Source organism: Balaenoptera borealis, assembly GCF_965194805.1.
Source record: "Balaenoptera borealis genome assembly, chromosome: 14".
Taxonomy (NCBI): Eukaryota; Metazoa; Chordata; class Mammalia; order Artiodactyla; family Balaenopteridae; genus Balaenoptera; species Balaenoptera borealis.
In genome coordinates, this window is record NC_138875.1 from 73,859,558 (window position 1) to 73,886,721 (window position 27,164).

Genomic DNA, 27,164 nt, shown 5'->3' on the forward strand with positions numbered 1-27,164 from the left:
AGTCTGTTCTCCGTAAGAAAGCCTTCCCTCAAGGGAAACTGTTTTACCAGAGCACCCACCCTAGTTTCTATCAGATCATAACTAGCCTGGAGAAAGGAAGTCCCCAAATCTAGTCCTCTTGAGCTTTCCATGTGGAGGAAAGGAAATACTCAACTCCAGCTCCCTCTAGCATTCTCTTACCTAATGGGAAAAATAATTTGAAAAGCACCTGTAAAGGTTAAATCCCAGGGACACAGGCTGAGATCTAATGACAGAACTGTAGACACTTCCCCTTCCCCTACATTCCCCTTCCACTGCATTAATAGGGCTCCTGTATCAAAATGGGATTTCAACGGAAAGAACTTCAAGTCTCAGATCTTAATGAAGAAGTCTCAAGGAAAACCCAAAGAGAACAGGGAACACAAAATAAACTGAAAAAAAGAAACCCCTGAAAAAAACAAAGGACCCCAGAAGAAACGATAGCTTCTGGCACCTATGACTAGCAACAAATGGTAAACAATTTAATCCCTAGAACATAAAAACTCACATTAAAGACCTATTTACCTCAGTTGTTTTTACCCAGTACATTATGTCTAGCTTTCAACCAAAAATCAGAAGCCATACTCAAAGGCAAAAAAAGAGAAAAAAAGTTTGAAGAGCGAGCATCAGAACCAGACTGGGATATGACAGAGATTTTGGAATTACTAGACTGGGAATTTAAAATAAGTAAAATTAATATGATAAGGGCTCCAATGGAAGAACTGGACAGTATGTAAGAACGGATGGGCAGTGCGAGCAGAGAGAGAGAAATTCTAAGAAAAAATCAAAGGGAATGGTAGAAGTTGAAAACACTGTAACAGAAATGGAGAATGCTTTTTATGAGCTCCTGAGTAGACTGGATATGACTGAGGAAAGAATCAGTGAGCCTGAAGATAGGGCAACAGAAATTTCTCAAACTAAAAAACAAGAGAAAAAAAGACTGAGGAAAATAGAAAAGAATATCAAGGAACTGCGGAACAATTATAACAGGTGTAACATTTGTGTAAAGGGACTACCAAAAGAAGAAAGAGAAAGAAAGAAAGGAGAGAGAGAGAGAGAGAGAGAGAGAGAGAGAGAGGGAGGGAGGGAGGGAGGGAGGAAGGAAGGAAGGAAGAAAGAAGGAAAGAAAGGAAGGAAGAAAGGAAGAAAGAAAGAAATGTTAAAAGAAGTTCTTCAGAGAAGGAAAAGGAAAATAATGGGACTTCCCTGGTGGCACAGTAGTTAAGAATCTGCCTGCCAATGCAGGGGACATGGGTTCAAGCCCTGGTCTGGGAAGATCCCACATGCCATGGAGCAACTAAGCCTGTGCACCACAACTACTGAGCCCGTGCGCCACAACTACTGAAGCAAGCCCGCGTGCCTAGAGCCCATGCTCCGCAACAAGAGAAGCCACGGCATTGAGAAGCCTGCGCACCACAATGAAGAGTAGCCTCCCCTCACCGCAACTAGAGAAAGCCCGCACGCAGCAACGAAGACCCAACACAGCCAAAAATAAATAAATAAATAAATTTTTAAAAATTGCAAGGAGAAAGAGACATGTCCACTATCATATTGGATAGACATAGAAATAGACAAATCTACTATTGTAGCACTAAACACTGCTCTTTCAGTAACGAGTAGATGCAGGAGGCAGAAAATCAGTAAGGATGAACAGAACAGCATCATCAATCCACTAGATCTAATTAACATTAATAAAATACTACGTCCAACAACAACAGAATACAGTCTTCTCAAGCTGATATGAAACATTCACCAGATAGGCCACATTCTGGGTAAAAAAAAACTCACACCTCAAAAAACTTAAAACAATATGAATTATACAAAATATGTTCTCAAACCCAAAAACAAAAAACAAAAAACAAAAAAACACACAACTTTAAAGTAGAAAACAAAAACAGAAAAATACCTGCAAAATGCCCCAATATTTGGAGATTAAATGACACATGGATCAAAAAAAAAAGTCTCCAGAGAAATTTTACATATTTTTCACTAAATGAAAATGAATATAAACATACAACTTATCAAAATTTATGAAATGCAGTAAAAGCAGCACTTAGAGGGACATTTATAGCATTAAATGCATATATTAGAAAAAACAAAGATCTGAAACAATGCTTAGAGGAAGAAGAACAACGTTAAGCCCAAAGCAAAAAAGAAGAAATAATACAAATTACAGCAGAAATTAATGAAATTGAAAAAATGGGAAATCAATAGAGAAATCATTAAAACCAAAACTAGTTCTTTGAAAAGATTTTTAAAAATTGATAAACTAGCTAGGCAAACTTTTAAAAAAAATAGAGAGAAGGCACAAATTACTAATATCAGAAGTGAGAGAGGGACTATTATTACTAATCACATGGACATTAAAAGGATAATCAAGAAATATTTGAACAGGGTACCATATGATATCACTTATATGTGGAATCTAAAATACAACGCAAATGAACATATCTACGAAACAAAAACAGACTCACAAATACAGAGAAAAGACTTACGGTTGACAAGGGGAGGGTGAGGGAGGGAAGGATTGGGAGTTTGGGATTAGAAGGTGCAAACTATTATATATAGGATGGATAAAAAACAAGGTCCTACTGTATAGCACAGGGAACTATATTCAATATCCTGTGATAAACCATAATGGAAAATAATATGAAAAAGACTATACATGTGTATAACTGAGTCACTTTGCTGTACAGCAGAAATTAAACACAACATTGTAAATAAGAAAAAAAAAAAAAAAGAAATATTTGAACAGGGGAATGACATGTCCCTGATGAGTTCTTTAGCATCTATAGCAAATTTTGAAATGAACTAATTCAAATCTTTCCCTAACCCTTTCACATTTAGCTTTTAATTTATATAACCAAAATACTGATGAGGATGTGATTTAATGTCTAAATAATTCCCAGCCAGTAAGACTCCCTTATGCATAAATGACACATCACTAAAATGTAAAACTGTTGTGATTCAAAGGACACCATTAAGAAAGTGAAAAGACAACCCCCAATATAAAGAAAAAATTGCAACTCATATGCCTGATAAAACAAATCTAGAATATTTAAGAACTATTACAACTCAGTTATAAAAGACATATAACCTGATTTTTTAAATGGGAAAATGAGTTGAACAGACATTTCTCCAAAGAAGATAGACAAATGGCCCTTAAGCACATGAAAGGATGTAATACAACATTAGCCATCAGAGAAATACAAATCAATACCACAATGAGATATCATTTCACACCCATAGGATGGCTATAATCAAAAAGACAGATGATAAGTATTGGTGAGGATGTGGAGAAATTGGAACCCTCACATACTGCTGGCAGGAATGTAAAATGGTGCAGTCACTTTGGAAAAAAGTCTTGCAGGTATTCAAACAGTGAAACGGAGATTTACCATATGGCCCAGCAATTTCACTACTGGGTATACACTCAAAAGCAATAAAAGCGTATGTTCACGCAACACCCTGTACATGAATGTTCACAGCAGCATTCCTCATAATAGCCAAAAAGTATAAACAACCCAAACGTCCATCAACTGAGGAATGGATAAGTAAACTGTGCTCTATCTATACAACGGAATATTATTCAGCAATAGAGAATAAATCAAGCACTGATACACACTACAATATGGATGGATCTTGAAAACATTACACTAAGCCAAGAAGCCTGACACAAGAGGTCATACATTGCGTTATTCCATATATATGAAATATTCAAAATAAGTAAATCCACAGAAATAGAGAGTAAATTAGTGTTTGCCTAGGCCTTAGGGGTTAGGAGAAATAGGGATTGTCTGCTAATGAGTAAGGTATTTCTTTGGGGGGAATTATGTAAAGCTTCTAAAATTGATTGTGGTGATATTGCAGCATTCTGTAAGTATTCTAAAAAATGACGTATTTCACACCTTAAAGTGTGACTTGTATTGTAAGTGAACTGTATCTCAATAAAGCTGTTACAATGATTAAAAGACTGCATTATGTATTGCCAACATATAAAGTAAGCCCCCAGAAGAGAGTACAGAATCTTGTTCACTCAGTTTAAAGGACCAAAACGAGGGCAATGAAACCCCAGAGGAATTCTTTTAGTTAATGTTCAATGCACTATGACATACTGAAATACTCATGAGGATTTCCATGTTTTAATGTACCAAAAAAAAAAAAGTCACCTAAAGTTTAATAAAACATATTCAAAAGTGTCAGAAAAGAATTATCATAACTCAGGGAGAGGGTAACACAGGGAAGTTATCAAATTGAAAATAAGTGGAAAAGTTTCGATTACATGAACCTACACCCTGAATATGAAATTGGACCCAAATTCACTACTGCTATCCAAATTATTACTGACGTCAAAATGATGTCAAATTAAAACAGCTCAATTAACATCTCTTTCGAAAGCACCAGTTTTCGAAAAACCAAAATATCAAGAAATAAATGTTTTGCAATCATGAAGAACTGAATCATGCAAATTTGTAGTTTTAAAAACTCAGATTCCATTTCATAGGCATTGGAATGCCTCTCTTCCTCCTGGTTGGAGTGGATTCCAGGAAGTGACAGATGCTTAAGAATAAAACTCAGAAGAATCAAAAGTGTGTTAAAAAGGCTACTGTATTTGTTGACCCTGAATCTAATTCTAAACCATGTATAAAATAACAGACATAAATGCGGATCAGTGCAACCAGCAGGCAAACTAACCAATAATCATGAAAAATTCAACACTGCATGCAGTGATATTTCATGGCCATGTATCTATTAAAATTCATCAGGCTTGGAAAGATGCATGCACCTGGGTGTTCACAGCAGCACTGTTCACAGCTGCCAGGACATGGGGGCAGCCTAAGTGTCTGTCTACAGATGAACGGATAAAGATGACGTGGTATGTACGTGCAGGAATACTGGAATACTACTCAGCCATAAAAAAGAAAGAACCGTTTGCAACAACATGGATGGACTTGGAGGGTATTGCGCTGGATGAAGTAAGTCAGGCAGAGAAAGACAAATATATGATATCACTTAAATATGGAATCTAAAAAATACAACAAACTAGTGAATATAACAAAAAAAGAAACAGAATCACAGATATAGAGAACAAATTGATGGTTACCAGTGGGAAAGGGGGGAGCATCAAGATAGAAGTAGGGGAATAAGAGGTACAAACTATTATGTATAAAATAAGCTACAAGGATACATTGCACAATACAGGAAATATAGGCAATATTCTAGAATAACTATAAATGTAGTATAACCTTTAAAAGTTGTGAATCACTATATTGTACACCTGTAACTTATATAGTATTTATTATACATCAACTGTACTTCAATAAAAAAGTTTTTTAAAAATTTAGAAAAGTAAAATTATCAGGCTTTAATGTAGAACGTTCCACGGGCATTCAAAAACAAAGGCATTTCGCATTTGTCAAAAGGTGTGTACCTGTCCTTTATACCGGTTTTTGTTCAACCCTCAGTTCACAGGACTATCATTCACCACAATACACTCCCCTCAGCGCTTTCCGTTCACCAGGGCCAAGATGCCTGAGGCGTCGTCTGTGAAGCCTCAGCTACTTTATTTTTTTGTCAGGAGATTTTCTTTTTTTAAACATCTTTATTGGAGTATAAGTGCTTTACAATGGCGTGTTAGTTTCTGCTGTATAACAAAGTGAATCAGCTCTACTTATACATACATCCCCATATCCCCTCCCTCTTGCGTCTCCCTCCCACCGTCCCTATCCCACCCCTCTAGGTGGTCACAAAGCCCCGAGCTGATCTCCCTGTGCTATGCGGCTGCTTCCCACTAGCTAGCTATTTTACATTTGGTAGTGTATATATGTCCATGCCACTCTCTCACTTCGTCCCAGCTTACCCTTCCCCCTCCCCATGTCCTCAAGTCCATTCTCTCCGTCTGCGTCTTTATTCCTGTCCTGCCCCTAGGCTCTTCAGAACCTTTTTTTTTTCTTTTTTAGATTCCATATATATGTGTTAGCATACCGTATTTGTTTTTCTCTTTCTGACTTACTTCACTCTGTATGACGGACTCTAGGTGGGCTACTTTAAAGCGGTACCTCTGCCTCCTCCCTGCTGAGGGCCTGGACGAAAAAGCGCGAGCAATGCAGACCACGCCCTGCGCTGAGGCCCCGCCCCTTCAACACCGTGTCCAACCAGGGCCTCCTGACTGGGGCTGGACTGGGGCGTCCCCGCCCCCGCCCCACCCCGCCCCGGCCGCATCCCGGAGAGAAGGCCAATTCCTCCGCCAAGACCCGCGCCATTTTGCGCCGCCTCTTGTCTGTCTGAGGGAGGCAGGTGTGCCAAGGAGGAAGGTTGGGCCCAAATGGAGTCCCAGCAGGCTTTCCCCAGCTAGACTTTGCCCTTTATGACTAACATTAAGCTCTACTTATATGTGCCAGATGCTACGCTGAGTACTTTATTTGCGTAATCACCTGAAATCTCCTCAACAGTCCTGGACCCTGGAAGGTGAGTCAATTAGTCCTTTGGATGCATTAACGAATAATAATATGAAATAAATGAGAGACTAGAAGCCCGTAGAGTAATTTGAGTAGGCAGGACGCCTCACTGAGTGATAGACGTGGACAAAGCTTGGAGAATATTAAAATTAATCCTACTTTAATAATCTTGGAGTCTCACGGCAATGGGGGTGCTTCCTTCTGGAAAACAGGGGGCTGGAAAAGTACCGAATGATCCCGCTGCGAATGAGATGCCTCACTTTTTTGTAATCAAAGTTTTTATTTTGAGATCACTGTCGATTCACACGCAGTTGTGAGAAATAATACAAAGAGATCCCACGGATCTTTGACCCAGTTTCCCCTAATGGTAACATCTTGCAAAACAATAGTACAATGTCACAACCTGGATATTGACATTGGTCCAGTCAGGATACAGAATTGATCCATCACTACAAGGGTCCCTCATATCCCTTTAATTCCCACATCCCCTTCCCTTCTCCATGCAGCCTCTCCTTAACCCCTGGATTCCACTACTTTTTTTTCTCTGTAGTTGCAAGAATGTTGTGTAAATACACCATACAGTCCTTTTGAGATTGGCTTTTTTCACTCACGTAATTCTCTGAAGGTTCATCCAAGATGTTAGGTAAATAAATAGTCTCTTCCTCTTTATGGCTAACTAGTATTTGGTAGTATGGACGTTCTACAGTTAGTTTAGCCTTTCACCCACTGAAGGACATGTGGGTTCTTTCTAGTTTTTAGCTATTATGAATATAGCTGCTATAAACATCCATGTACAAGGTTTCTGTGTAAACATAAGTCTTCATGTCTCTGGGAAAAAAAGAGATGCGCAATTGCTGGGGCATGTTTAGTTTACTGGTTAAAACTGCCCAAATGTTTCCTGGAATGGCTGTACCATTTTACATTCTACCAGCAATCTATGAATGATCCAGATCCTCTCCAACCTCAGCAAAATTTGGTGTTCTCACTATTTTTTATTTTAGCCATTCTGATAGATATATAGTGGTATCTCATTGTGGTTTTCATCCCTGATGGCTAATGAATGTCAAAAATTATTTTTTCTCTGTAAATTCCTCTTTGGTGAAATGACTCTTCGTGTCTTTTACCAATTTTAAAATTGGGGTGTTTGTTTTTTATTGTTGATATTTGAGAGTTATTTTATACACAGACAATGTGTTTGTATGATGCTGAGTCTTTGGAATCTACTGAGACTTTCCTTATGACCTAAAACATTATAAGATTTTTTAATTAGAAACATCTATGCTTTAAAAGAATCTGTACTTGTCAGTTCTTCAGTGTAATGTCTGATATGTCTGGAGTTCTTTACATATTTAGACAATACTGCTTTTTTGGATGTTTGTTGCTAATATTTTCTCTTAATCTACAGTTTATTTCCTCCTCTTAACAAGGTCACAGAGCAAAATATTTTAATTTTGATGAAGTCCAGTTTATCAGTTTTTCCTTTTAAGGTTTTTGCTTTGGGTGTGTCAGTTCTAAGCCTCTGCCTAGCCTCACATCTTAAAGATTTTCTTACAGAAGTTTTTCCAAAAAGTTTTATAGTTTTACATTTATATCTGTGATCCATTTTGGTTACTTTTTGTATATCATGTGACACTTAGGTTGTAGTTTTTTTTTTTTTCTTTTTTTTTGGATGTCCAATTGCTCCAGCATCATTTCTGGAAAAGGAACATCTTTCATCCATTAATTGCTTTTGGCCCTTTGTCAAAACTCAGTTGGGAATATTGCTATGGGTCTATTTCTGAGTTATCTATCATTTTGCATTGATCTATGCACCTGTTCTTCTGTCAATACCACAAAGTTTTGATAACTGTACCTATAAATTAAGTTGTGAAATCAGGTGACTGATTCCTCCCATTTTCTTCTTTAAAAAAAATTTTGTTTTAGCTATTCTAGTTCCTTTGCTTTTCCATATAAATATTGTAATAATCTCATCTATAATGATAAAAATCTTGCTGGTATTTCAATAGGAATTACATTAAACCTGTAAATCGTCCATAGGCAATTGATATGTTTACTAGGTTGACTCTTTCGATTCATGACCATGGTATGCAGCTTCCTTTGTCTACATCTTCTTTGATTTCTTTCACAGTGTTGTGTGGTTTTCAGCATGCAAGTCCTGTGTATGTTTTATTAGAAATACACCTAAGAATTTCTCTTTTTTTCAGCTGTTGTAAATGTTAATTGTATCAATATTTTAAAATTTTGTCCGTGTGTTCATTGCTGATGTTAAAATTAAATACAAAATGGAGACTGGACTTGAAAATTCTCTTGAGTAGACAAAACCTGTTAAGCCACATAAGTGATACTTAGTTTAGCTTATCCTGCTGTGTAACCAAAACTCACCTTGGGTTGTTTCTTGTAAATGCCTCTGAAAATCATAAATGAAACAAACTGTTTTCCAAAATTGGAATAAGATAACCGCTTTTAACTAATCCCCTGTCATTAGGAAAAACCCCAATGCTATAAACAACCTTTGTAAAGAATAAACAGCTTCTGCATTTTCACTGTATAAGCAGTTCTATAGCAATGTAACTCTGAGCTTCATTCCACTGTGGGTCTGAATGCTTCCAGCTCACAGACTGTTCTTATGTGCAGGATAAACTGATCACCTCCTCCTAATTACTATTTTATTGATACAGTGATTTTATTTTTGTTATTTCTGGATTTTTGATAGTAGTTTATTGAAATGTAATTGATTTTAATTAATCTTTATGTAAGTTTATGTCTATCTTGCAAACCGCTGAAGTCACTTATTTATTCTAGAGTTTTGTTGTTCTCTGGGTTGTTGTGGTTTTTTTGTTTGTTTTGTGTTGTTTTTTCTTTTTTGGTAGATTCCTTGGGATTTTTCTCTATAGACAATCAAGTCATCTGCAAATAAAGCACTTTTATTCTTCCTTTCCTTCATCTGAGAATGTTTTCATTTCCCATACATTCCTAAGGGACATTTTCACTAGATCTAGGATTCTAGGTTGACAGTTCTTATTTTTCAGTACTCAAGAAATAGTGTGCCACTTTCTTCTGGCTCGCATGATTTTTGATGAGAAATTCGCCATCACTTAGTTTTTCACTGATAAATAGTGTGTCATTTCTCTTTCACTGCTTTCCAGACTGTTTTCTCTGTCATTGGTTCTCAGAAATCTGACTACGATGTGTCTTGGTGTGCATTTCTTTGGGTTTGTTCAGCTTGAAGTTCACGCAGCTTCTTGAATCTATAGGTTTATGTCTTTTGTCAAATTTGAGAACTTTTCAGCCATTATTTTTTCAAGTACTTATTCACCCCGCCTTCTTTTTCTTCTTCCGGGACTCTGATGATGTGAATATAACATGTCCCTGAGACTATGTTCATTGTTGTTCAGTTGGGGTAATTTCTGGGGGTATAGCTCAGTGGTAGAGCATTTGACTGCAGACGGGGTAATTTCTATTGCTGTGTCTTCAAGGTCATTGATATTTCCCTGTGTCTCCATTATCCTAATCTTAAACCAACCCATTAATTTCTTTTAATTTTTCATTATTGTATTTTTCAGTTCTAAACTTTTAGTTTGGTTCTTCATTGTATCTTCTCTTTCTTTGCCGAGAGTTTCTATTTTTTCATTGATTTCAAGTATATTCTTAATGGCTTATTTGAGGATTTTTACGATGGCTGCTTTAAAATCCTTGTCAGATACTTCAACACCCCTGTCACATCAGTGTGGGCATCTACTGATTGTCTTTGTTCAGTCCGTTTGAAATCTTCCTAGTTCTTGGTGTGATGAGTAATTATCTGTTGAAACCTGGACATTATGAGTATGATGAGACTCTGGATCTTATTTAAATGTTCTGTTTTAGCTGGATTTTCTGACCCTGCTCAAGGGGAAGAGGGTCTTGCCTCATTACTGCCAGTTGAGTGTGGAATCCAGGTCTCCCAGTTGGCCTCCATTAACCCTCGAGGGCTGAGGTTCTCCTTACTGCTGGTCAGGATGGGACAGGAGAGTGGAGTTCCAGCTCCCCACTAGGGCTCCAGTGATACATCGGTGGGAGGGAGGGGTATGAGTGCCTCATTAGTGCTCCCCATGTGACCTCACTGACATCAAGGGTAGGGAGAGTGGCCTCAGTAACACTGAGTGGTGGTAAAAGCCTCCTCTGACATCACCCCAGTGGGGAGAGGGAGGCCACCTCTTTATGTCTGGGTGTTGTTGGAAGTCCAGGCTCTCTCCAAAATCCACTGACACTGAGGAGTGGAGGACTTCCTCATCATCTGGCAGGGATGAAAGTCCTGACTCCATACTCAGCCTTCTCTGGCACCACCATACCCCTGTCCCGCCAGAAGGGGGTTGGAGTGCCTCATTACAGCCTGGAGAGAGTGGAAGTCGAGTTTATTTACTCAGTCTTTGCAGGTATGGGTGGGTGACTTATTCAGACTAATTACCCCTGGTTTCTACTTTGTGCCTGGATCAACTGCCCTTGACCCTGGGATATAGATGAGAAGCAGACCAGTCAACTGGCTTCTTTGAAATGTGGCCAGACATTCTCATTGTCTGAGAACAATGAGGGAGAGGGTCAGAAGGGAGAAACAGGGCTTGCAACCCAGAATAAGTACTGTAAATGATTAATCCCTATTAATGTTGGAACTGAATAACACACTCTGGCACAGCTGCAGAGGATAGCAGCCGTGAACATGAGCTTGGGAATCAGATAGCCCTGGGTGCAAATTCCAGCTCTTCCACTAATTAGCTGTGTGACCCTGGGTAAGTTATTCAACTTCTCTGATCCTCATCTGTAAAATGAGAATTGTTAATGTAACACGTTTTGAGTTCCTACTATGAACAAATAATTGCTATTATTTTTATTGCTACTTAGGACCCCATCACTACACTTTGGGATGGTTTGTTACACGGCACTAGAAAACTGATACAGAAACCTTATCTTCCCATTTTACAGACTGAAGAAAGTGAGGTTTGCTTGAAACCGTGGAGCCACAGTTCAGTCTCTTTCCACTACATCATCAGGGTGAGGCCCCTTCTGACATCCCCAGCCCCATGAAGCAGGGCCAGTTACTGATAAGACAGGGGGTGGGAGACTCCAGTTTCCATTTCCGAAACTCTCATCCACTCACTCGTGACTCTCAGTTTTCACATAAAATGGGGTCACAGCACCTCCTGGGAGGCTCACTGTGAATATCTTTTCAGGTGGGGGATTCTGCTTTCTTCCTATGAGACTTTGGGACTGGCCTTCCCACTTGGGGAATCAGAGGCTGAGACACCTCCCTGTGTCTCCTTGAGGGTGCACTGCAAACAGTGCACCTGGAGGCCTGCAGGCACATGGGGCCCACAGCCAGGACCCTCCTCCTGGAGGCTGGAGGGCTGTAGGAGACTGGGGGGTGGGGGGAGGTGCCAGGCTTGGAGGAGACAACATATACAGTGGGACCAGGTGCTAAGACTCCAGGTCCATGGCTGGAGCTGGAGCAGTCCTGGGGAGAAAGACTGATGGGCCTCTGAACGTTGCCTGGTTGCACAGAGCAGACGTTGGTTGGACAGGTGCCGTGTGGGTGTGGCCCCCTGCAGTTCTAAACGCTGCCCTGCTGCTGCTCCTTGGGGCTGTGCTTGCGCAGGGGAGGCTTCTGCCAACTAGAGGTGGGCATGGGGAGTGGGGTGAGGTTAGGGCTGTCCTCTTCTGGAGCTCTGAGAGCTTCAAAAGAGCCAGAAGCCCAGAAGATGCTGGCATTGTAGCCCTTCACCATTTCAGGGTTGGGGGAGGCAGGCTGAACTCCCCTAAACCAAGAATTCACTGTATGTCCCCGGATCATCCACTGTCTCTTCCTTCATTCAACAAATAGATCTGGGGCTGGGGTTAAGTAAGACCCTTCTTCCCACCACTGTGTGATTTGAGCAAGTGACTTCACCTCTCTGAGCCTCAATTTCCTCATCTGTAAAATGAAGATGACAGTAACACCGCTTTCATAGCTTTTTGAGGATTTAATGAGAATACAAGTAAGGCCCTCAGCAAGGCGGTATTACTGTTGATGCTCTCCTCCACGCCACACCCTCCCCACTCCCTCAGCCCAGGAGACCCCTGCCTGGTCTACCCAGAGGCCCAGCCCTGCTGGTTGTTTGGGGTTGCGCAGGGAGAATGGCTAAGGCCAGAGCTGGAACCAGCAAGGTATAGGCTCAGCGACATTGGACAAGACACTGGCCCTCTTTGGATCTCAGTTTCTCCATCTGTGGAAGACAAGAGCTGTACTGTAAAAAATGAGAGACAGCAGTGCCTGGTGCATTTATGGAGTGCCAACGGTATGCTCCACACTTCACCACCTTCCCCACAATCCTAAGGGGCTGCCAGTGTCATCAACAGCCCCATTGTACAGGAAGGGAGGCTCAGAGAGGTGAGGTGACATGTCCACAGTCACACAGCTAGGAGTAGGGGTGCTGGGCTTGAAGCCTCACTCTCCTGTCTGAGGACCTTGGGCCCCTGGGAAAGCAGGGCTAACTCTGGAGGGACTTCCTCTCCCCCTCCCTCCTCCCTCCTTGCCAGCCTCCACTGGGAGGTGTGCCCTGGAGGAGCAGCTGCCACCCCACCTCCACCAGCCTCAGCCCAGAGGCAGGGGCGGGGCTGGTGCTCTGTCTCCACCTCATGGGAAATGGGATGGAAAAACACAGGAGAGTTGGCCTGGAGGGGAGAGCGCTCAGGAGCTGGCGCTGGCTCTCTGGGGCTGCAGCACAAAGAACTGAAACAAGATTCATTTCCTTCGGGCATCTGAGCACCTACTGTGTGCCTGGCACTGAGTGGGGCCCGAGGGGCGGGTGGGAGAGTAGGAGCCATCCCTGCCCCCAAAGAGCTCATTCTCCATTACACAAGCCGTCCGTTACTCCACTTACTATAGGGGACTCACTGTGTCCTTTCATTCACCACCACCAAGCTATGGGTGCTGTTATCCCCAAGGGTTGTATCTGGAAAATGAAGCCCAGATAAGGAAAGTGATTTGTCCAAGCTAGTTGGTGTTGGAGTTGAGAATTACGATTCTTTTTTTTGAATCACACAATTTATTATTATGTATTGACCTTCTAAAGACAAAACAGTGCTTTTGGTCTCCAACCATATTTAGTTTGCTATTTATTCATGTAGCTTCAATAATCTTTCTCTTTCGCCAGTGTTTGCCTAGTATAACTTCCCAACATTTTAATCAAAAGTATGTATGTGTACTTATATGTAGTCATGTCTTGTATGGTTTATCTAATCTGGATACAGGCTTTTTAACTCTCATGTTAAGCCCATTTAAATTTAGTATAAGTGAATATTTTTATAATCGTATTTATTTCTATTATAATTTTGATATATTTGTATTTATTTCTACTATGTTTTTTGCTATTTGTCCTGATGGTTTGATGCTTCCTTTCTCCTTTTCTTTTTTCTTTTGGATTGACCAACTGTAATTTTTACCATAGTACTATTGTGTATTTAAAGTTACTCTTAAAAGTTTAACATGCAGAATTAGCTTACAATGCAAAGTAATCTTTGTGCCTACCTCACTCTGAACAAAATGAGAACTCTTCAAATCTGATTGCCATCCTTCTCACCCTACATGTTACTTTTGTCTAGTAGTTTGCTTCTTTTTTTTTTTTTAATTTAATTTTATTTATTTATTTATGGCTGGGTCTTCGTTTCTGTGTGAGGGCTTTCTCTAGTTGTGGCAAGTGGGGGCCACTCTTCATCGCGGTGCGCGGGCCTCTCACTATTGCGGCCTCTCCTGTTGCAGAGCACAGGCTCCAGAAGCGCAGGCTCAGTAATTGTGGCTCACGGGCCCAGTTGCTCCGTGGCATGTGGGATCCTCCCAGACCAGGGCTCGAACCCGTGTCCCCTGCATTGGCAGGCAGATTCTCAACCACTGCGCCACCAGGGAAGCCCCCTTTTTTTTTTAACTCCCAGTTTGGAAAATACTATTATTTCATTTGGTGAGTACTTCATTTCTGCTCACCAATCTTCACTAAACATCCCAACATCTCAAACTTTCATTCTGAGATCATTGTCCCTTTAATTACCTCAGTTTGTCTCTGAAAAATCATCTTTACTGTTTCTTTTCACTGTGATTTGAATACAAGTAAAAGTCTATAATTCTACACTGATCTTCTTTTGAATCTTAACATATGAAAGTGTTATTTCAGTTCCTTTTGTTTGTACTTCTGCTGGTTGTTCTTACAGGATAAGAATAGCCCTTTCTGGTCGCTCCATTTGTTTTTCTTGAGATGCACCGCAATATAGCTCTACGTGGATTTTTTATTGATTCACGTGCTAGGGTTTTCATCCTGCTTTCTGAAGGTGAGAATTCACATATTTTTATCAAATCTAGGAAATGCTCGGCCGTGATTACTTCCAGTGTTTTCTTTCTCCCATTCTCTTCATTTTCTCCTTGGAATAAAGTTGGAAGATGATCAGAGCTTCTCATTCTGTGTTTCATATTGTTTTACCTCTTTATTTGAACATTCCATTTCTTTGTATACTGAATTGGGAAAATACGTCAGACCTAATGTCCATTTCTATGTTTCTTTCTTCACCTATCTCTAATCTTCTGCTATAGCTCATTAAATGAGTTTTTAATTTTAATTTCTGTATTTTTCACTTCTAGTAGTTCAGTTGTTTCCTTTAATAATCTGTCTGGACATTTCTGATCGTCTGTGATTCCTTTCCATGTTTTTAGTTCTACATTTAATTTTTAAAATATTTAAAAGATCTTTATGATTCTGACAATTATAGAATCTCAAGCCCTTAGATATCTAGTCAAACAGGAGGATATAGGTGAATTTTCTAGGTAAAGAACTTTGGCCGTGTTTCTGCAAGCCATTGTAATCCCTTTAGATGGTACAGGTTTGTGTCCTAGGGGGTGGGGTGTGTCTGTATGTGAGTTTGTGCGGTGCAGTTTTGTGTGTGTGTGCGTGTGTGTGTCTTTCCCCTATATTCCTTTTACACAGCAAAATTGCAGGTGTCAACGTTCTCGGTAAAATATCCCATTGCCATTGCCTCACGGATATATGTGTTAGGTGCACTGCAATGTCATTCTGACGCTAACCACCAAGAGTTACTATCAGATCCCACAAGTTAAGGACAAAGTCCTCCATATGACTGCCGTTTCTTCAGATACCAGCCACATTTTGTGGGTTCCCAGGCTACCCAAACTTCCAAAAGACTGGCTGTAAATTCAGGGGTTCCCATGACCCCCTCAGGTTTGATAATTCGCTATAAATGACTCAAAAAACTCAAGAAAGTGCTATACTTGTTATTACAGTTTTATTATAAAGGATACACATAGGGCGAGGCCTGGGAGGGTCCTGGAAGCAGAGCTCCCATCCCCTCCCCCTGTGGAGTCAGGCACGTCACCGTCCCAGCACATCTGTCTGTTCCCCAAACAAAAAACTCCACCGCGCTTCGGTGTCCGTAATTTTTATTGGGGTTTCACTCTGCAGGCATAATTGATTTAAACACTGGCCCATTGATTGAAGCCAATCTCTGTCTGCCCTCCCCTCTCCTAGTCTTTGACCATGGTTACCTTATAGCAAAATGATCATACCTGTCTGAGCATCTACATTTGGAATAGCATTTACATAATAGATACAGCAATAGTACTGATGTGAATATAGCTCATGTTTGGAGGAGCAAGTGTAGGGTACAGATAGTAGGTTTTTAACTCAAATGTATTTCCCAATACATTTAACTATCAGTATCAGTATTATAATCTTGCCAACAATGCCAGTGTTAGACCGCATCTCAATATTATAGATGTAACCTGAAAAATGCGTTCCTTTTAGTTATGAATAAATAGTCCAGCCCGTCATCATATTACATGACCAAATGTCTCCTGGGCCAGGGCCACACAGGTTTGCAGGCTTCTGTTTGAGATTGTCAGGTTCCAAAAGAAGGAGTGGTCTCAGCTCTATGTGGCTTCAGCCTTTTAGGCATCTGGCATAATTGAGCTAAGGGCCTTTTTAGAAGAATATTGGATTTCCCTCTCTGCATAACCCATGTATTCATTCCTTTACCTTTGGCTATTATTTCTGCTTCTCTCCATTTGTACAGAATGAATGGGCTATTTCTACCACTGGGCAATATAAGCGCATTCACCATTAACCCCATTTTGGCTTGAGGGAGTGAAAGCAGGACTCACTCAATCAGGCCCTTAGGAAAATTGACATAAACGTGTAAAAGTAGAGTTACAGTTTCTTGCCTAGGACCCATGCCTGCTTCTGATTGTAGTTGCAGCCCAGTCCTGTGACTACTGTTTACATCAGGTAGGGGAAGAAAGTTGAGGTGATGGCTGAGGAAAAGAAAAATATATAATTATACCATCATCTTCCCCCAATGGGGAGAACTGCATAGTCAAAGCAGCATCCTCTCCCACGCCCTCTCCCTCAGATCCACCAAAAAAGCAGAAGGATCTATCTAATGGGGAAATGCCTTTGGCGCCTGTCACAGTGAGTGTGAGCAAACACTTGTGAGGGCACATAAGCAAGTCTGTTAATGCCTCTATCTCCCCCTGTTTTAGACAAATCAATGCTTTAGCTGCCTATTCCAGTTCTCTACCAAACCATTCCTCTGAGGATGAGCATTGTGTTGCTCAGTGCAGGACCTTCTGTTCTGACTCTTTTGTTGTAGTGTGAGCATTGGCATGTACCACCTGATAACATCACTCCAGTCCATAGTCAGTATCTATTCCTGTCAGGACTTAGGTATAGCCCACTGGGGCCCCAGCATTAGTCCAGTGTAATCCACTTGCCAGCTTTCCCCCTGGGGAATCCACTCCACGGCCATCAGCAGTCTGTGTCTCTCTTGTCGACAGACAGAACAGTTCTTCTTGGCATTTTGTGTCTCAGAGGGCACAAGAGGAATGCATGCAGACTCAGTCCATTACTACAGTCCGTGGACCGAGGAGGCCACCTCAGGCAAGCACATTAGTATATCCAAACTCATCGATTCCAGTCATCTTACAAATCTGAAGATTGGTTTTTCTGATGGGCATTGACATATCCTACTTTAATTCAGTCTTCAAATTTCCATAGTGATTTCCATAGGGCCATGCCCCATCTGGGCATCCTTCTGATAGGCCAGTTTTCCATTGCCTTTTGGCCTGACCATATGGCCAAGCTATTGGTCACCACCCATGCGTCCGTAAAAACCCAAACGGCATGCAATATAGGGGCATGGAGCTAGTTTATTTTTACCTTCTTTGATCAGAGTGATGGTCTTCCAAACAGGAAACTATCTCTTCATCTTGGAACTGTCATCTAAAAGCTAAGCCGCTCTTTATTGGTCAGTCAAGAGCTGTTTATAGGGCCCTGTCCCAAGTGGCAGTGGAATCAGTAGCTCCTCATGTGATTCCAAAGTCAGTCCTAGAGAAAATGAGTGTACTTGCCCACGAATACACTGAACAAGTCTTTGCAATCCCCTCACAGCATGCTCCTGTGCAAACCATTTCCATTTTATTATGGAACTCATCTGGGCTTTCCCCTCCCTATTAGAATGTCCCTCTACTGTCACCCAAGATATTATGGGTATTTCAGGTTTCAAGATTATTTTATGTCCTTCAGTTGTAGGGCAGAGTCAGTTAATGTCCGATAGCAAGATAATAATTGCTCCTCATATGGAAATTCTCTAGTCCGTTATCCCAGCAGTGGTCACTGGGAGGGGATCACAGGGTTTTGCCATAAACCCCAGTCTACACTCTACATGGGTCTACTGTAGCGAGAATTTGTCTGTACCAACACTTAAGCTTCTATTTTATACTCTGTAGGTTCTGACATTTTTACTGCTTCCCATTTAGCAATTAGTATTGCTTGAAGGGTGGACTTACGTACCTTCTGTTTTATGCCAGGCAAGGGAAACATTCCTCAGTCAGACCCAATATCCATCCCCATAATATGTTCAGGTAAAACAGACACAGCCACTTCACACAGAGCCTGCATAAACATTCCAGTTTTCATCCAAACTTTCCACCTTAATCTGATTAACTCATGCATTTTTGTTATTTTCTCAGTTTAATTGTAGGCTCTTTGAGGTCCTGTCTCACCCACAGATTTGGGTGCTACACAGTTCATGAAGTTCTTTTGTCAAGGAGCCCAGGAAACTTCCCTTCCTCCCTCCCCAATCATTCCACCCACTCATGTGCATAAGGCTTTGGGTCCCCCAGCAGAGCCTTGAGCCAAGATACACTGGCCCCTTTGTCAGTCTTTATCTAGGTGAGTCTGCTTGACTGTCATCCCAAGTGACTCCCAGTTGGGTTTCTCACTGTAGTCTTTGCCTCCTGACTTTTAAAATTGCTCCAAACTGGGTTAAATAGAGTGGAAAGACATGTTTGAGGACCCACGTCCAATTGGTCCACTCATCCTTTGATGGTGCTCCATTAAGACTTTTGTTTCAATGCCATTAAGGTCAGCTTTATTCATCCCATTCCTCAGAACCATGCAAAGATTTCCATTCTGCTGGAATGAGTCCCTTGACTCTCCCTTCTGCCTTTTGCCACTGTTTAAAGTTAGTCTATTTTTTTTTAAAATTTATTTATTATTTTTGGCTGCGTTGGGTCCCCGTTGCTGCACGCGGGCCTTCTCCAGTTGCGGAGAGGGGGGGCCACTCCCCGTCGCGTGCGCGGGCCTCTCTTGTTGCCGAGCACAGGCTCCAGAGTGCGCGGGCTTCAGTAGATGTGTTGCGCGGGCTCAGTAGTTGTGGCGCACGGGCCCAGCTGCTCCGCGGCATGCGGGATCCTCCCGGGCCAGGGCTCGAACCCGTGTCCCCTGCATCGGCAGGCAGACTCTCAACCACTGTGCCACCAGGGAAGCCCATAAAGTTAGTCTATTTTTTAATTAGCATCTATAAGACCCGTAAGGGGAAACTGAGACAGAAAAATCTCATAAATCATTTTGGGGCGCTGTTTGATTTGGCAGCAGTTAGGTTACATGGCGTGTCCATGCAAAAGAGGCCCTTTAATCACAGCACTTACCATGTCTTGGGTAAGGGGCATACTCTGTGGATTAAAATCCTGATCTCCATAAAGCCAGTGTGGCATGGCTTGTGTGCAAAGCATTTCAGCTGCTTCATCTGAGATGTACTAGTTGGCATTTATAGGGGGAGTCAGACAGTCTTTCTTCTCAGGGGAAACAGACTTCACAGGGCCTTTTATCCAGCCCACAAGGCTGTTGGGAATAACCTTTGGTGTGCCTGAATCATGCACAGCCTTCTGTGATTGTTCCATAGTGAGATGTGGGTCCTGGATCAGAGCAAACACACTCTTCCACTTTGCAGCCTTCAAAGCCAAAGACACAGCCCCCACATTAATCCCTCATGTGCCATTTCAGTACAGGTTTTTCAGGAAGCTGATGATACCAATCCAGAAAATGAGACAACTGCACACTCTACCTCCTGGTTTCAGTAAGTTCTTCGTTTTGCCATCCTCGACTTGGACTACCTTTTTGATGACCAGAGGTCTCAGAGGTCCTCTCTCCTGCCCAAAATCTGAGCTTGTCAACACCAAGATCTGACTCAGAACTTTCTTTCAATTCGGTTTTAGCTATTACAGATAACAGTAAAGAGCAGGCTACATACTGAACTTTTTTCTTGTTATTTTACAATTCTTATGCATCCAGTGAGCCAAAACCCCAGGAGCTGGGTCCATCATCTCTAAACTATATTGTTCACCTTTGAGTAAGGGACTGCAGCACAACTGCTATTCCATACTGTAAATGACCTTGTGGCCACCCAGGAATCAAAAAATCCTCACCCGCCAACCTTTTATCCTTTCTCTTCCCAAACCACATGTCTCAGTGGGTCAGGGTCCTTGTAGTGGATCCCCCATTTCTGACACCAAATGCTCTGTTTCCCCCCCCAATCTGGGCATACGTTAATGTGAGTCTGATGGTCACCACCCAGAGTTAGCATCAGATCCCACAAGGTAGGACAAAGTCCTCCACAAGACTCTCCTTCCATCAGACACCAGATGCAATTTGGGGATCCCTAGCCACCCACACTTCTGATGGACTGGCTGTATATTTAGGGGTTCCCACAACCCCTGGGTTTCAATAATTCCCTGGAAACAATTCATAGAACTAAGGGAAGCACTATCCTTACACTTACAGTTTTATTATAAAGGATACACACAGGTGAGGTCTGAGAGGGTTCTGGATGCAGACCTTCCATGTCCCCTCCCTGTGGAGCCCTAACACATCAGCCTCCCACCACGTGTTCGCCATCCTGGAGGTTCCAATGTGTACGGGTGTCCAGAGTTTTTACTGGTGTTTCATTAGGTAGGCACGATTAATCAAATCATTGGCCTAATGACTGAAGTCAATCTCCAGCCCCCTCCCCTCTCCCTGGAGGTCACTTTGGCTTGAAGTTACAACCATCTAATCCTGCAGTTGGCCTTTCAGTCCCATCCTAAAGCCATCCAGGGATCCAAAATGAGTCACCTCTTTGGCCTAACAAAGGCTATCTTAGCATGCAGCAAATTCCAAGGATTTTTGAAGCTTTGTGCCAGGAGCCAGGGACAGAGACCAGACACCATCTTTATTATACTATAGGATGTATGTCCAAATTTATCAAACTGCAAACCTTCAGTATATACAGTATACTGTATGCTAAGCACACCTCAATAAACTGGGACAAAATACTGTTGCCATCCAGGAAAACATTCACAGGGTTCTAAATGGACAAAACTGTGGCTTCAGAATCACTATTACTGAGACATTAAGTATTCGTTTAATAATAAATCTCCACTCGGAGTTGGCCTTTACGTTCCCCTCATTTTGGTTGATCAAATACAAGAAAAGAATCTGTAACTATTTGAGTTATGAGAAATGGGAGACTTGAGAACGTGGGGATATTCTGCAAAGTTGTACAACCAGCAAATAGGGAACCAGGCCCTGTAGATTTTACCCTTCAGTTCCAAATCCTGTGGACTTTCTCTGGGGCCTCTGCTTCTTGGGACAGACTCTAAACTTCTCCTATGAGTTTGGCATATCAATTATGACTTTAATCCTTGTTCCCAATCCTTGTGTGGGATGCTCGGCAGGGCTGAGATTGCAGTAATCCCAGCCCTTGCTCCTTCAGATACTTTAACATTAAAGGGGTACTTTCTCAAGGGTGCCTCCTTGCTGTCCCTCTCCACATTCCCAAAGCTTCTTCTTTTTTTTTTTTTCAAAGCTTCTTTTTGTTATTACAGGAGGCTTCAGAATTAATCCTCCCCCATCTCAGCTGGGCACTGGGGCAGCATTCCTTCCTTTTGCAGGAGCCCCAGGTGAACCCACATGTCGCACCCAGTTCTGGAGGAATCTGAGAAAGGAGGATCCTCCAGGGATAAATGAAGGACATTCACTCCAACTTTCACGAACTAAGGTCTAGTATTTTGCTTCAGAAAATGTTGGCAAGAATAGGAAATGCCATTCTGATGTGGAAAATCAGTCTCCCATCACTTATGCCAGCCCTGGTTTCTGTGTGCTGGGCACGAAACACTGTACAGAGATCTCCTTCAGGGACCGAGCATCAGGGTAGGCGCTGGGCTCCCTTCCTGGGAGGATGAAGGGGAGGTTGTGCATTGCAAGGTGGGGAACGGGGAACTCAGCAGTGGGACAGGAACATCGCCACTCATGTCCCTGTCACACCTGCCAGAGGAAATAGGGTCTGGGTTTCTTCTGAAGCCTTAGCAAGTAACAAGTCAAGGGAGTTGTTTGAAGTCAATGCAAATATAAAATGAGGCAGAGTCTGACTTGAGGATCCTTTTGTTTCATGGCTTCCATGAAATGCATGGCATTTTAATAGAATTTGATTGTCCTACAGGAGTGTTGAAATTTTTCCCCACAAAATAAAAAGAGGAGACTACTTGATTAAAAAGATCAATTTTTTCCCCCAGAAGCAAGTTTCTCATAACAAGATTGTCCTAGAAATCCTTCATCTCTAGATCACAGATTCCCAGGGGTGCTTGAGGGGACCCTGGCTGTGTGTGACTAAAGGCTACAGTGAGAGATACCAAGAGCAGCTGCGCAGTGGGTTCCATAGGAGACATCATGGCCCAGAACCTTGGGCAGGACCTTGAGAGGAAAAAGATATGGAGGGACACAAGAAAGACACAAGAGTACCCAGGCCATGGGAAGGAAGAGGGGTGATAGATTCCAAAGTCTTCAGATGGGAAAAATCAGTACAGCATCACCACCTGTGTCCAGCCATGGCCATCTCTACCTCTGTGCTCCTTCCATGTGGGGATGAAGGGGGATGAGGTGCAGTGGCTGCAGTGAGAATAACAGGGACATCCAACTTAGTGTCTGCAGAGAGGAGCTTCCTTCCTATTCTGTTGTCTTCTCCATCAACTGCAACATACCCAGCACTTTGCATCATAGCAGTTGGTGGGAGGCAGAGAAGAGGAGTCAGGTCTGACATGGGTCAGCAAGAATGGACTACAGGGTCCGGCCAGAGACAGGAGGCTCTGAGACCTCTTCTCCCTCATGCTGGGACAGGGACCATTTTTTACTTTTCATCAGCTTCCAGAGGTTGCATGACTGCTACTCCTTTTCTAGACAATATTAACCAAGGGTTGTCCGGCCCAGAAAAGCATTTAAACTGAAGAGAGCTCACAGCATGTGGCCAGGCAGCTGTAGAACACTCCAGGTGCAGTGGAGCTGGGGAGGGGCGCAGGCACTAGCACCGGGCAAGCTCAGCAAAGACATGAGGGATGTTCCCAGAGTCGAGGTGGTCCTTGCTACTCTTCTCTATGACTGAGAGGCATCAATCTGAGAGTTTCTTCGAAATCGTCTTGGAATTCTCAGGCCCAAACTCTGTGTCCTCCCACTCGTGGGGACAGGAACCTTGGACGTAGGTGACCAGTGCAAGGGCACTGCCTGTATCTTCCTCATCAATTCTCACCCCAGTGCTCAGCCCTGGACAACCCGTCTCAGGCCCCATAAATGTCTAATGTACATCCCCCCACCCCGGACTGGGATCCAGTTCAGGAGTGGAAAGGGTCCCTCCTCAGCTTGTCCAGGCCTGCTGGGTCCACACCAAGCCAGGGGCCTGCCCAGGCTCTAATCCAGATCAGGAATGAGACGGGTGGGCTCCTGAAGCATCCCTCCCTCACCCCTGACCCTGCTGTTCTGATTACATCTAGCACAGGTGTGCCCGGCCTTGCTCTTCATCTCTGCCGACAGGTGGGCCCCCTGCTGGGAATCCCCTAGAACCTGGGTGTTGACCTTACTGTCTTTGTCCCCAGGGCCTCACTTAAGGCCTGGCACGTGTGCCTGAGTCCAGGAAGAACCTACAAATGCGTTGTCAGATAAGACCAGCAAACTATACTTAGAATGAACGAGGCGGAGCGAGGGAGACTATGTCTTCCTCATCTTTGGATTCTATAGCTGTGACATCCAGTGTGGTGTTCCCTTGCCAGATTTGCCTGTTTATAACTAACTAATTAATTAATTATAAATAAAATGAACATTCAGTCCATCCATCACACCAACCACGTTTCAAGTGCCTTATAGAGTTATGTGCTAGCGGCCACTATATTCAACAAGGTAGAGAGGATATTTCCATCCTCACAGGACACTGTCTTGTGCAGCTGACCTGATCTGGGCACAGGTCTGTTGGCTGAACTCATCTAATTCAAAGTGTTTCCATCACAGGTGGAATTTCAGGTTGATAAATTTGCAGGTGAGAGTGGTACTTATCTGGTGGGAATTGGGGTAGTGAGAAGTTGAAGAGGGATCCTCTCTCTCATTAGAAGATTTGCAGCTATGATCTTGGGGAAGGGCTCTGGCTCCAGGGAGCTCAGGGAAGGCTGAGAACCCAGAGGAAAGAGCCGGGTGATGCTGAGTGAGCCAGCATGGCCTCCACTGGAGTAGAAGGAAGGAGTGAGCCACTCTCTCTAACAACTTTATTGCTCAAGTTTCTGTTTCTAAAGAATGGCTTGAGGAGAGCATAAATGACTCAAGCAGCGAGGATGAAGACTCTCCAGGTAGGGAACAAGGCTCAGCTGCTTTAGTCGGCTGAGGAAGAAAGGTGTAAAATCAGAAGGAAGAGGAAACGTGGAGGCTTGTTTTGTGTTTTCCGTATTTTTTTTAATTAATTAATTAATTAATTAATTAATTTTTGGCTGCGTTTTATTTTTGGCTGCCATTGGGTCTTCATTGCTGTGTGCGGGCTTTCTCTAGTTTCAGCAAGCGGGGGCTACTCTTTGTTGCGGTGCGCAGGCTTCTCATTGCAGTGGCTTCTCTTGTTGCAGAGCATGGGCTCTGGGTGCGCGGGCTTCAGTAGTTGTGGCTCGCGGGCTCTAGAGCGGAGGCTCAGTAGCTGTGGCTCACGGACTTAGTTGCTCCGCGGCATGTGGGATCTTCCCTGACCAGGGCTCGAACCCGTGTCCCCTGCATTGGCAGGCTGATTCTTAACCACTGCGTCACCAGGGGAGTCCCATGTTTTCTGTATTTTAACGACCTAATAGGAAGAGGTATTACCTCTGTGGGCTTTGAGGGTGCTGTGTTTGTAATCACCTTTTCTTGCTTTGTTATTTAAGATAATCATTTCCAGGAGACCAGTTGTTGCTGCCTTTGCCACTGCCAAACACCAGAACCTTTGCTTACGTTTGGGTGGCATCTCTTGGGAATAAAGCACGAGTGTTATTGGGTTGGGGTTTGGGGGTTGAGCTGGGATGAGGCCATCTGATGGGACACGACTCCCTCATGAACACTTGAACCTGGAGACACAGTTCTTCGTGTGTGATCCCGGTGCTGGGTGAGAAGCAGACGCTCTCCCTCTGCACATTCAGGTCTTGTGGCGGCACCCTCATGTCCTGCCCTCAGGTTTACTCCTGGTTTAAGGGCGCTCCCAGGGGTGGGGAGGTTAGAGATGACGTCCTCCCAGCTTCCTGCACGGGTTCCTGGGTCCTCCTGGAGAGGTGAGGGGGGAGCACACCCTGGAGCCCATTTCTCGCCTGCGCTCCTCACCCACAACCCAAATCCTGGGACCAGGAATAAGGCCCATGTTCAGCTGCCCCTCGAGCCCCTCCATGGCTGGCAGGAATTCTCGAGGATGCTGTGAAGGGTTGCCGGGCTGGCTCCACACACTTGCCCTCAGAGCCCTGCTGACCTGGTCCTCTGGGATTGACCTGCCCCAGGACAGAGCGTCTGGGAGGCAGGGCCAGGGGGTCGCTTCTCCTCTCAGAACCCACCGCTGCAGCCCGGCAGCGCTGCCCCTGCTCCCCCATACCCCAGCCATGCCCACCCTGTGCCCTTCTCCCCAGTCCTTCCAGGACTCCGGGAGAATCTAGCAGGTACTGTTTACTCATGTGGGCATATATCCTCCTGCTGGAGAACTCTTGTTGCATCACTTGCAGACCAAGAGAATTTGGACAAGTTACTTTACCTTTAATCTTGTGTTCATCCCCTCTAAGGAGCTAGAAAACTTACAGGGTTGTTGTGAGGACTAAGTATCTAGCAAGTAACTAAGGTCATCGCCTCAGGCACAGGACAGATAAATTGTATGTGGAATTGGCTGCCATTCTCTCCCAGGAGGCCCATCGAAACCCTGGGTCCATGACAGGTGCTTCCTGCATTTGGTTGGATTGGTTCATGGATCCATTGATTGATTAGGGAGAGTGGCAGGACACCCACAATTGTTCCTGCAATGTTCCCATATGTTGGAGAACAATATGGTTGGTGGAGGTTGTCAAGGAGAAGGGACTTTAAGCCGACAAGGCAGGGAAGAAGAAAGGAAGAGGAGGGAGCTGGGAGGAGGGCAGTGTTATGCACAGAAAGCCGTGGAGATGTGACTGGCTGTCGGAGGCACAGGAGGACACAGGCATGGCGTCCTGGTCATAGTTACAGAATTCGAGGGCTGGAAAAGGGGCCCTAGAGATCCTAGACCCTCTCCCTCATTGCAGAGGTGAAGCCATCAAGGCCCTGGGAGAGATGGGGACAGAAGGGGCCCCGAGTCCTGACCTTGACTCTGATTCTCAGCTCTCCTTTCGCATGCCCCCACCCCTAGCATCATTGCTGTCCTTGGGCACTAAAACACTCCTTTGCTGACAGTGAAGACTCTGAACGGGAGGGCAACAATCTGCATGTAACTTACTTACTCTTTCATCTCCTTTACATTTTCTCTCTTTTTCTAATCCATAAGCTCCTCTATGTAGCTCTTCCCCGTCCCCTCCTTCCTTCTTTTTAATGATTCTCATCCAGAAGGACCTGTTCTCATCCAGGCACTTGAGGTCCTGGGATCTTCTATAAAATCTGTACAAACCCTCTGCAGCCGTCCTCCTCCACTTTCTTAGCATTGCCCTGGCTCCAGAGTCCCCGCCCACCACCCTGTCTGTGTCACTGAATCGTGTTGAGCAACCCTGAGTGCCCCCCTCCCTGGGGCAGGAGGCAGGTCAGAGTCAGAAGGACTGGGCCCACCCTGCTGGAGCCACCCCAGCCCCACCTGTGAAGTCTGGCTCTGCCCTGCCCCCTCCCACCACTACCACCAATGGGTGTAGTCCTGCCCTGGGCGCCTCTGACATGTGCCATTGTTTTCTCTCCAGCTGTCAAGAAATTCTCTCCTACTCTATTAGAATGAAGGAAGGAGATAAAGTGGAAGAATAAGAGGAAATGGGAGTATGAAACAAGTAAACTGCGGAGGGGAGGGGAGGCAAATAAGGGCAGGTGGGTTCCACTGCTTCCTAAC

General features: G+C 43.6%; 1 protein-coding gene across 4 annotated transcripts in view; it reads left to right on the plus strand.

Moving 5' to 3' along the window:
* Nucleotides 1-6,236: 6,236 nt before the first annotated feature.
* SGSM1 (small G protein signaling modulator 1) overlaps nucleotides 6,237-27,164 on the plus strand; it is a 175,996-nt gene continuing 155,068 nt past the window's right edge. The window contains exon 1 of one of the 4 annotated variants that reach the window (XM_082354435.1): nucleotides 6,237-6,486. The gene's annotated coding sequence lies outside the window, so the exon portion shown is untranslated. The remainder of the gene's footprint in view (nucleotides 6,487-27,164) is intronic. The other 3 variants (XM_082354436.1, XM_082354437.1, XM_082354438.1) reach the window with 3 other exon arrangements.